The sequence below is a fragment of the Pongo pygmaeus genome, chromosome 4 (genome assembly GCF_028885625.2).
Source record: "Pongo pygmaeus isolate AG05252 chromosome 4, NHGRI_mPonPyg2-v2.0_pri, whole genome shotgun sequence".
NCBI classification, from domain to species: domain Eukaryota; kingdom Metazoa; phylum Chordata; class Mammalia; order Primates; family Hominidae; genus Pongo; species Pongo pygmaeus.
Genome location: NC_072377.2, coordinates 42,661,587 through 42,673,760, shown reverse-complemented (window position 1 = coordinate 42,673,760; position 12,174 = coordinate 42,661,587). Strand labels below are relative to the sequence as shown.

The 12,174-nt window shown below is 41.1% G+C and overlaps 1 protein-coding gene and 1 pseudogene across 2 annotated transcripts in view; one reads left to right on the top strand and one right to left on the bottom strand.

Annotated features, from left to right (window-relative positions):
- The window catches only part of GHR (growth hormone receptor), a 299,099-nt gene that overhangs the window by 244,466 nt on the left and 42,459 nt on the right, over positions 1–12,174 (bottom strand). The gene's annotated exons all lie outside the window — the stretch shown is intronic.
- On the top strand, positions 7,462–10,947 carry LOC129036158 (SERPINE1 mRNA-binding protein 1-like; annotated as a pseudogene).

Sequence of the window (12,174 nt, the reverse complement as noted above, 5' to 3'; positions counted from 1 at the left end):
ATTTAGCCGGGCATGGTGGTGCGTGCCTGTAATCCCAGCTACTCGGGAGGCTGAGGCAGGGTAATCACTTGAACCCGGGAGTGGAGGTTGCAGTGAGCCGAGATTGTGCCACTGCACTCCAGCCTGGTCGACAGAGCAGGGTTCCATCTCAAAAAAACAGAAACAACAACAACAACAACAACAAAAAGTCGGGCGTGGTGGCTCACGCCTGTAATCCCAGCACTTTGGGAGGCTGAGGCGGGCAAATCACGAGGTCAGGAGATCAGACCATCCTGGCTAACACGGTGAAACCGTGTCTCTATTAAAAGTACAAAAAATTAGCCGGGCATGGTGGTTGGTGCCTGTAGTCCCAGCTACTGGGGAGGCTGAGGCAGGAGAATGGCGTGAGCCCCAGAGGCGGAGCTTGCAGTGAGCGGAGATCGCGCCACTGCACTCCAGCTTGGGCGACAGAGTAAGACTCCGTCTCAAAAAAAAAAAAGAAAAAAAAAAAAAAAATTTAATCTGATGTATATTTCTCAATTCATGATATCCTTTGCATGGAATTCTTCTTTAAAATGAACCCTAAAGAGGGGGGAAAAAAAGCCCCATTTTCCCACTGTCAAATGCTTTTGGGATTATGGATTCCAATTTACTGTCACTCACCCCATCACAACATTTTGACTGCTGACTCTGACTTTTGGCTGATTCTGCTACACAGGCAATTTCCAAATTGTTACTCATTCCATTCCTACACCCAGTGGAAGATCCATGTTTTTAGGGCCCGAAACTTATACAATTTGGTGGGGGGTCCTTTTTAACAACAAAAAAAAATACATAATTACAAATACAAAATGCGCATGACCACTTTAATGCCACCCAACTAGAAAGGGAAGGAGAAAGGAGGGAAAGTTAAATTGGAAGAAGACAAGTCATGGCTGAAACACATTATGTTTTGCAATTTTTATTAAAAAAAATGACCATAATAACACATTAGCAGGGTTCCTTCCAGGACCTTGGAAGGGGTCTCTGCAAGTGAGGGACCCTGAGGCTTCAACTTCTATAGTTTCACAAATCTGCCTCTGTTATAAACCCAAATCTCCATTGCCTTCATTACATCCAAACCTAGAGGGAAATTCCAGCCCAAGCATAAATCCAGTGCTCTTTACCAGTTACCTTTAACCCACAGAAAGACTTAAATTTTCACAGGAGGAATAGTTAAAAATCAAGGGCAGCCCAGGCGCGGTGGCTCATGCGTGTAATCCCAGCACTTTGGGAGGCTGAGGTGGGCCTTGAGGTCAGGAGTTCCAGACCAGCCTGGCCAACACGGTGAAACCCCGTGTCTACTACAAATACAAAAATTAGCCAGGTGTGGTGGTGGGTGCCTATAATCCAAGCTACTCAGGAGGCTGAGGCAGGAGAATCACTTAAACCCAGGAGGCAGAAGTTGCAATGAGCCAGGATAGCACCATTGCACTCCAGCCTGGGCAACAGAGCAAGACTCTGTCTAAAAAAAAAAAAAAAAAAAAAAAAAACAAGGGCAAAAAAAAAAGAAAAAAATGTTGTAGAAAATTATTAAATAGTTAAAAATCAAGGGTGAAAAAAGAAAAAATATATTGTAAACAAATATATGTTCCTAAAAATACAGGTTTTACTCTTTAGAAAACTACCCATTCCTCTTTGATTGTCTTGTATAAGCATTCTGTTCGTATAGAGTACATATTATCAAAATGTTCCTCTTCGTGTTCTTAGTGACTAAAATCCATTTCTCTCTTAAGTTCCCTGCCTTTTTGTTGTTGTTGTTGTTGTTCAAACAGTATCTTCCATCGTGGTTCCCAGGCTTAGGTCAGACAGACACGCAGATATGCTTCATTCAGAAATAACTGGCCAAAGACCTCTGCCTGATTCTGAAGGTATTTGCAAGCCTCTCATAGAGGTTGTCTTATAGAAGTCCAATCCTGACTACTCACCAGACAGCAGGTAGAGCACACTGCCATCCTAAACCAGGCACTTCTACAATCAGAAGAGGGGCCTTCGTGGAAGCAGGTTGGCAGACAGACACTTTTCTTTCTTTCCTTCTTTCTCTCTTTCTTTCTTTCTTTTCTTTCTCTCTCTCTCTCTCTTTCTCTTTCTTTCTTTCTTTCAGAGACTGAGTCTTGTTCTGTTGCCCAGGCTGGAGTGCTGTGGCAAAATCTTGGCTCACTACTACCTCTGCCTCCTGGGTTCAAGCGATTCTTCTACCTCAGCCTCCCAAGTAGCTGGGATTACAGGTGTGCACCACCACACCCTGATAATTTTTTGTGTTTTTAGTAGAGATAAGGTTTCGCCATGTTGGCCAAGCTGGTTTTGAACTCCTGACCTCAAGTGATCCACCCACCTTGGCCTCCCAAAGTGCTAGGATTACAGGCATGAACCACCACGCCTAGCCAGACAGACACTTTTCTTTTTTTTTTTTTTTTTTGAGACAAAGTCTTGCTCTGTCACCAGGCTGGAGTGCAGTGGCACAATCTCAGCTCATTGCAACCTCTGCCTCCCTGGTTCAAGCGATTCTCCTGCCTCAGCCTCCCGAGTAGCTGGGACTACAGGTGCATGCCACCATGCCCAGCTAATTTTTGTATTTTTAGTAGAGACGAGGTTTCACCATGTTGGCCAGGATGGTCTCAATCTCTTGACCTCGTGATCCACCCGCCTCAGCCTCCCAAAGTGCTGGGATTACAGGCGTGAGCCACCGCGCCCAGCCGACAGACACTTTTCAATAGACCTTTCTAATTTGCTTATCAGCTTTTCTGAGCTTTGCCTTAAGAATAAGGCCTCACTATTAAACCACATATTGCAGTGTTCACTGCCATGAATTCACCGAGTTAGGCTGAATTCTGGTAATGTCCTGCTATATATCCAACACATGCCTAGCATACAAATTATTTCTATCTATAGAGAAAAATATTATCTTTGGGCCATTCATAACTCTCCACTTAGAAATCGGGAGGCTGAGTCAAGAGAATTGTTTGAACCTGGGAGGCAGAGGTTGCAGGGACCTGAGATCGTGCCATTGCACTCCAAGAGTTCCAGGGCAAAGCTCTGGGTGACAGGGTGAGACTCTGTCTCAAAAAGAAAAAAAAGAAAAAAAAAGAAACTACTTAGAAATGATAAGGCCTCATTGTTAAACTACATATTCTACTGATCACTGCCATGAATTCACCCAGTTAGGGTGAATTCTGGTGATGCCCTGCTATACACCCAACACAGACCTATAATACAAATTCTTTCTGTCTACAGAGAAAAATATTATCTTTAGGTTATTCATACCTCTTTCACTTAGAAGCAGTAGTTTCATTCTTAGACTCAACTGTTTCTCTGGTAAAAATCATTCTGTCATAGCAATTCACCCAATCTTAAGGCATACACTGACTTTTAACATTATTTAGAGTAACCAACCTAAGGCAGGTGACATCCAACTCATGAAATCACAGAGTAACAGAATCTTGGAACACAAGGAACCGCTGAGATGACCTGGTTGTACCTCCTATCCAGCAGAAGGAGTCTAATCCCTAGAGCTCAGGACCTTGTTCAGCTGGCCCCACCTAAACACATCTAATCACAAGAAGCTCTTTCCTTTAGAGGCCAGGCTGTTTCTTTGGAAATTGATTTTAATATTTAGAAACTCTTCCTTATATTTGCTCTCTTATAGGCCTTAGTCACCCATCCACCACTCCTCAGCTGGAAGCAGCCAAGAATAACATCTTATTCTACCAATGACAATCCTTCAAATTCTTATGGGCTATATACCATGTTCCACTTAGGCATCTAATTCTCTTTCTACTATTTGGTATAATTTCTTGCCCTGTCAGTATTCTGGCAAATGCTTCTAATGTTCTCTAATTTGTCAATATCCCTCTTAAAACATTTCATCTAGACTCGAAGCCATTAACCAAGATGTGGTCTACTATGACTAGTTGTATATATATACTTCTTTTTTGTGCAATAGCATTTATACAATCCACAAATGAGTTAACTTCTGGGGGCAACTGTGCCAAATGCTTGGTTCAAATTAAGCTCATGACCAATTACATATAAAACCAGAACATGAGAACATAAGCCAGATTCTCTAAGTAGAAGTAAAGCATACATCTCCAGAAGTAAAGCATCTTAAAATAATTATCTCCCTGTAGATGTTTAAGGGATGGAATTTTATGATAACCCCCCCCTCCACTGACCTGCTCCATAGTTTGTCAACTCAACATCAACAAGCTCATCATCAGATTTTGCAAAAGACTTCTTGTTTATCCCAGCCTAAGTGAATGTTCTTTTGCATTTTAATCACTTTCTGCACAACGTTGGTATAGTGTCCAGGCCCAAAGTAGGCATTAGTTACTTGCTGACTAAGCCATTAGATAAATGAATGACGAGTTCCCACTCTCTCCCATCCTGTCTTTAATAATGTTGGTTGTTTTTCATCAGTGTATTTCTCCCCACATCACCCTTAAGAGCTATAGTTCTCCATTAGGGTTCTGGGCAGTGATAATATTGTTGTTTCTGCCATTAAATGATTCTGTTACTTTAGAAAAACTCCTAAGCTGCCTAAGACACATGTTTCTCCATCTGAACAATACTGTCGTTTTATTTATTATTTAAACAAAGACGTATAGTACTTGTTGCAGACCAGCTACAGTTCTAGGCACTTAACAAATATAAAATCATTTAATCCTCAGGAAAACCAGACTGAGGCACAGGAAAGTTAACTAATTTGATAAAGATTATATAGCTAGCAAGTGATGAAGCTGGGATTCGAACTAGGCAGTCCAACTTTTCTATGTGTGTTAACCACTAGGCTATGCTACCTATCCACATGCTCTGAGAGCATAATGTTTAGGTAAGTAGGAAGGTCAATGGTCACACTCCTTGCATCATAAGTGAATATCTTAGTATATCAAAAATTGCTTGATTTTCCATTAGTTCCTCAAATAGTAGCTTCTCCTTCCAGTCCTCATATTTTTTAAAGTTACTAACCAAAGGACAAATCACTCAAAACATGGCATTTTGAACATAGAGTGGATGCCTTGAGTTGATTTGGATTCCTTCTAGTCACAACTGTTGGAATTATTTACCTGAAATGTTAAGGACCATGAAAGCCAGTTGACCTATTGCCAGAATAAGAGCAAATCAAAAAAGTGCTATACCAGGCACCAGGAATCTGAGGGAAAAGGAAAACATACTTCCTCAGAAAAACATCTAAGTACAGGCTATTCCAGCTTAGTGCTGGCCCAGCTGAAGATAGGAACAGAAAGGTACTCAGATGTTTGCATGCAGTTTACCACAGTGTAAATAGTGACTTGTACTCTCACAAATAAGAAAATTTGGAGGACTTAATCCAAAATGTCCAGTATAATGAAAATTTTTTTCAAAATAATTACAGCCAGATCACAAAAGCTATAAAGGAATAAACTCCTCAAGGACGTGGAGTAATAAGGAAAAAAGGAAAAGCAGGTTGGAAGACAATGTAGTCACAGAAGCAGCTCTCCTGAGTGGCATTTTTTACTCCAAATTTAGATTCAAACTAAATTCATTAGTCCTTCAGCTGAGTAAGAAACACCTGAGCACTGCATAGAGCCCGGGGAACATTTCCGTTTAAAAACGGACCTTATGGAAAAGCAAGATCCTTACAGTGTAGAGCTAGGGGCTGCGGCAAACTAATCTGTAAGTTTAGAATTTTGCTCTGGAAAATTTACTATTGGAAGGATCTTGTGGTGATTAGTGCTAATCAACAAGAAGGCACTGATTGCTTTTTGAATGGCCAAAAGTCTAATTTCATATGAACGAAGCAAGCATTGGACACAGCAATAGAACATCTGCATAACTGTTATTGATGAAATGATACCCCAAGATTCTGGGGGAAATCTATTGGGAATACAAATATTAATTTGGATTCTCACCTTTGGCTAACAAATATTCTTCTGGTGTATTAGATGAAGGGAAGGAAGAAAAAGCAGATAATAATTGCAAGGCATGCTTCTAAGCAAACAATGCAGGATATATATGTGCGTGTGTGTATACACAAATACACACCCCCATATATTTACTATATAGATAATATATTATACATTAATACACGTAATATATTATATAATGATATATAAATATATAATATATAATATATTATATATTATATAATAAATAGTATATAATATATAATGATATATATTATGACAATATATAATATATTAATATAATAACATACATAATATATTAATAATATAATATTTTATTATTGATATATAATATGTTATTTACATATTATACACACATTATTATTAATTATGTTGGTAGTATATATATTGTTTATATACACACACAAATATACACACTTACATATTTCTCCCCACTCTTACCCCATTTAGGTGAGACTTAAATTACTGTGAGACTAACTCTTGACATGCCTTTCTGAAAGACAAAAGGAATACCTGTCCCCACTCCGTGTGTCCCTAGGAACTTCACAGAAAGAAACCTTTATGCTTCTAAAAATCAGTAAACAGCTAGAAAATAAAGCAACAGCCCAGGTAAAGTCCAAGCTTGAGAAACACAGCTTATGCTTTTGTTCTGGCACCAGCACCTCCATTTACCAGTTGTCTGGGTGATATAGATGTCACAGGAATTGAGGCCAAGTGTCCTGGGACTCTGGGTCTGAGGAGTCTGCTCTCCTTTTTGCACTACCCCGGGTCTGGGAGACTGGCTGGTCCTGCTGTCAGGGGAATGAAGGTTCTGAGAAGGTGCCTGAATCCTGGTCAGAGGAAGAAGTCTTGTGAGGCACTAAGACAAGGGGCTTGGACATGACTGGCAGAGACAAACTGTAGGAGCACAGCAAGGAGAAAGCAGGTTCTCTCCCACCACCAGGACATCTCCAGGATAGGCTGAGGCAGACAATAGACTGTCTGTCAAAGTGGAATATTCCAGAAGTGAAAATGTGAAGCCTAGATCTCCTTATCTATAATTTTTAATAATTATACTATCTCTTCTATCCCAATATGCATGATCCACCACACCACTACACTTCCTCCTTTATCAACTATTTGTACATATAAAAATATAAGAAATAATTTACTTTTCTCACTTCCCATTAGGCTTTCCTAAGTTCCCTGGACCCATCTATTCCAGTGAACAGTGAGAGAATGCAGTTTGTTAGCAGTAAATAATAAAAGACAATAAGGGTCTTGCCTCAAGTTTCCAAACTGTCTCTTTCCCAGAACAAGAGAAGCTTCTTTCTAGAATAACATTACCTAGAACTATCTTTTAATTTGTCACAAAGTCATAATTAAACATAACTCCATTTTAGAGACTTTAAAAATTCATTTTGAAATTTACCTTGCCTGACATTTACAGGCAGATTTCAAAAAATTTGTTCTTCGATTTGTGGAAAGAGCTGAAGCACGCGCTCTTGGCTCGGCGGAGCCCGCTGCCATCCGTGGAGGAATGTGCGGCCGAGCAACCATCATGCCTGGGCAGTTACAGGAAGGCTTCAGCTGCGTGGTCACCAACCGATTCGACCAGTTATTTGACAACGAATCGGACCCCTTCGAGGTGCTGAAGACAGCGGAGAACAAGAAAAAAGAAGCTGGCGGGGGCGGCGTCCCTGGGGCCAAGAGCGGCAGCTCAGGCTGCGGCCCAAACCAACTCCAAGGTGGCAGGCAAATAGCTAGCTGCGCAAGGAGTCCCAGAAAGACAGCAAGAACCGGCTGCCCCCCAGCGTTGGCGTGGCTGACAGGAAAGAGAAGACGCAGCCGTCTGTGGCGCTTAAGAAAGAAGGAATAAGGGTCATTGTTCTCGTGCCAGTAGGAGCTGAGGTCCCGGTCCGCCAGCCTCCTGCTGCAGAGCCAGTGAACTCTGGTCGGGCCTCTCAGCTGTGCACGTAGGCAATACTCATCTTGGCCCTGGGAAGAAACTCAAGAAGAAGCTTTTGAAACATAAAGCTTAGATGGGGTTTGACCTCTGCTGGGCAGCTCCCAGCTATAGGCGTTCCCCTGCTGAGCAGAGAAGATGACTGCAGAATTGAGAGAAGCCATGGTCCTAAGGCCCATGCGGCCCAGTGAAGGTGAAAAAGGAGGAGGAGGAAGAAGAAAACTTCCCAGGTCAGGCACCCAGCCAACAAGTGCACTCTGAGAACATCAAAGTCTGGGCCCCAGGGGAGTTTCGTCAGAGAGGCCTTGATGGATCAGAAGAGGAAGAAAAGGTGCTGAAACCAAGAACCTTCAGTTAGTGGTTCCAAAAACAGAGATATGTGAGGAAGCTGAAAACCCCCTCATCATATTAGGAAGAATCCAGAAAGCTGATCCTTAAGGACCTGAGTTAAGAGAAGCTTGTGAAAAAGAAAACATGTTAAAGAGGCAGAGAATAAGGAGGGAAAGGAAAGATTTCAGATAAGTGATAGTGAATGACTGTCACTTACCTGAAAGCTTCAAAGAAGAGGAAGACCAGAAATGTAAGAAATCTGTGGGAAAATACAGCCTTAATTCTGACACTGTTAAAAATCCAAAAACCCAGCTTGGGCGAAAGTCTTTTACATTGTAGTGTGTGTGGGAAAGGATTTAGTCAGAGTGCAAACGTCGCTGTGCATCAGAGAATCCACACTGGGGAGAAACCTTTTGAATGTCATGAGTGTGGGAAGGCCTTCATTCAGAGTGCAAACCTTGATGTGTATCAGAGAATCCACACTGGACAGAAACCTTATGTTTGCTCAAAATGTGGGAAAGCCTTCACTCAGAGTTCAAATCTGACTGTACATCAAAAAAACCTCTCCTTAGAAAAAACCTTTAGGTGCAGTAAATGTGAGAAAGCCTTTAGTTATAGCTCACAACTTGCTCAGCACCAGAAAGTCCACATTACAGAAAAATGTTATAAATGTAATGAGTGTCAGAAAACATTTACTGGGAGCTCAAATCATACTGTCCACCAGAGGAACCACACTGGGGAGAAGCCCTCTGCCTGTAACGATTCTGGCAAAGCCTTTACCCAGATTGCAAATCTTATTGTACATCAGCGAAGCCATACTGGTGAGAAGCCATATGAGTGTAAAGAGTGTGGGAAAACCTTTAGTTGTTGTTCACACCTTATTATGTACCAGATAATTCACACTGCAGAGAAACCTTATGACTGCAGTGAATGTGGGAAAGCCTTCAGTCAGCTCTCTTGCCTTTTTGTCCACCAGAGAATTCACAGTGGAGATCTTCCTTTTGTGTGTAATGAATGTGGGAAGGCCTTCACATGTAGCTCATACCTACTTATTCATCAGAGAATCCATAATGGAGATAAACCTTACACGTGTAATGAGTGTGGGAAGGCCTTCAGACAGAGGTTGAGCCTCACTGTGCACCAGAGAACCCACACTGGGGAGAAGCCCTGTGAATATAAGAAGTGTGGTGCAGCTTTCATTTCCAACTCACACCTCACGCGACACCACAAAACCCATCTTGTTGAATAACAAGTAAGGAAGAGGAAGACTTCCAGCATTGGTCATAACCTTCTGCCTCCCAAATGAGACACCTCTTTGCTGTTTTCTTCTTCCTTTATAAAGATGAGGCCTATGTCCTTAAAAGTTACAGTTTTCAGGAATGCAGCACAAAACACAAGATAAACATTTCAGAAGTTAATTTAAAGAAAACAGAAAGTAAGCACCTGAAGGCAAGGACTTTGTTTTAACTGTACCTTAAGTGGTCATGTTTTCTGAAATGGAATGTGGCTTTCTTAGGAACGGGTCATACAAAGTAGTGATTGTATTTGGGGAAAGGTCTTTTTTGCTTAATTTTGTTTTTAAAAACTCTGATGATTGCTTGAGCAATAGGCAGGTTAACTGCCTGGTTGAATTCTGGTTGAACCGTGTATTCTAGTGTTTCTGGTTAAGTGGTGACTAGGTAAGGAAACCACTTGGGCTAGCAATTCAACAATTCACTTATGAATGTTTATAAGCTTTCCATTTCCTAAGTAATTTTTTAAAAGCTAGTCAAAAGAAAAAGCCTTAACTGTCTACTATACCAAAAATGGATAGAAACAGGAAATGGCCTTTTTCCTTACTATCTATACCCCCTGAACCTTGATATTGCAAAGCTCTGGAGACCTCTGATGAGTCTGTTCTGACCATTCCCTAGTCTGCATGGCCAAGCCCTCAAGGATTGATGGACACCACACACCAGCTATAGTCATTTGTTAAGATTGATAACTCCTCCTCCACACAACTCAAGCTCCCAATTCCCATTGCATTCCATTTGGGGAAGATGCAACCAACAGCCCCCTTCCTGGATAGAGGAATCAAAGAATAAAGCTTGCCTAGAGGAAAAAGAAAAAACAAAAAAAGAAGAAGGAATAAGACGAGTTGGAAGAAGACCTGCTCAACAACTTCAGGATGAAGGGAAAATAACTGATAGAAGACCAGAAAGGAGACCACCTTGTGAACGAAGACTTGAAAAGCCACTTGATGAAAAGGGGAAGGAGGTGAATTTTCAGTTGATAGACAGATTATTGACCGACCTATTCGAGGTCATGGTGGTCTTGGAAGAGGTCGAGAGGTCAGTGGATGTGAAATGGGCCAAGGAGATGGATTTGATTCTCGTGGCAAACGTGAATTTGATAGGTATAGTGGAAGTGATAGATCTTTTTTTTCACATTACAGTGGCCTGAAGCACGAGGACCTGTAACGTGGAGGTAGCAGATCTCACAACTGGGGAATTGTCAAAGATGTATTAACAGAGTCCCCCAAATACATTCAGAAACAAATATAATTGCAGTCACTTGGATCAATCAAATGTGACTGAGGAAACACCTGAAGGTGAAGAACATCATCCAGTGGCAGACACTGAAAATAAGGAGAATGAAGTTGAAGAGGTAAAAGAGGAGGGTCCAAAAGAGATGACTTTGGATGAGTGGAAGGCTATTCAAAATAAGGACCTGGCAAAAGTAGAAATCTCTTCAATCCCCTTATACCCTTAACCTAACTTTCTCTTACTGGTGGGTAATAACTGAAAATAAAGATTTATTTTCATGCAAAAAAAAATCTGTTCTTCAAGATCATCACATTCAGTATAAGAAAATCAAATTCTTTCTGTCCAAATGTACTGTTCTGGCTTTGTCAACTCGACAGCAGCCTCTGGGCCCAGCTATTCTACTTGTCAACTCTTGACTCAGATACTCGTTCCAAACCATGGGACCCCTCTGCTTTTCATTAAAGATTATTATAAGTAACTTAGACAAAAGGAACCGGACTTTGTCACACAGCACCAGAAATACCAGCACTTTACAGAATAATCATTCTTTATCTTTAGAATGTTCACAGAGTTGCTCAATTGACAATAGGAAACAAACTTTTTCTCAAAAGAGAATCTCTTCCTTTTTCATTTCTTCATGATTTGCCCCAAAATAAATATATTCCAGTGCACCATTTCAAACAGTTTAATTCATCCATTTGTGTTACTATGCCCCCGTTACTTCTAATCTGGAAAGAGAGTTACATTCCTTTCCTTTCTTTGTAGTGGAGAAGACAGAAGATACTCATAATGATAGACATTACTAAGTGCATCCTGTGTGTGTGCACACACAGCCATTCATAATTTAGATTATTAGTTCTGCCAGGGACTCTAGGGATGACCTAGGGTTAAGGATGGCCTAGTTAAACCCTCTTCAATCTCTTTATACCCTTAACAAAACTAAGATAACATGGCGGAGACTTCCTTGGTTCTTTTCCTTCTTCCAGTCACTCAGCACACACCTGCAGAATGGATTCATGACCCTCCTACTTTTCCTCTGCTCCACACTTGCCTGTTTCTTCTCTCTTTCCTCTTGACTTGGTCCACTCTCTTTCTGAGCTTCCTTCTTTCCCATAATCTACCACCTTCGAGAGAGCTCATTCACACAGTGCATCCATGCATTGCATGTATGTGTTTCTGATAGCATGACCCCACTGCCAATTCTCTAAAATTTCAAAAGTAAAATAAACAAACTTACAAATTTCTGCTCAGATAAAGCAAAAGGACACTTTCATTTAGAACACAAAGAGAGAAAACTAATTTTTGAGTCAGAAAGTAAGCTCCCATTCACCATTGCATCCTCCGCATTGAGAGCAGTACATGTACATCATAAATGCTCAGTAAACACATCCACTTGCAGATAGCTGAGGAGCTCTGAGTCAGCAGCAGGTAGTAGATAATGAAAGCAAACTGA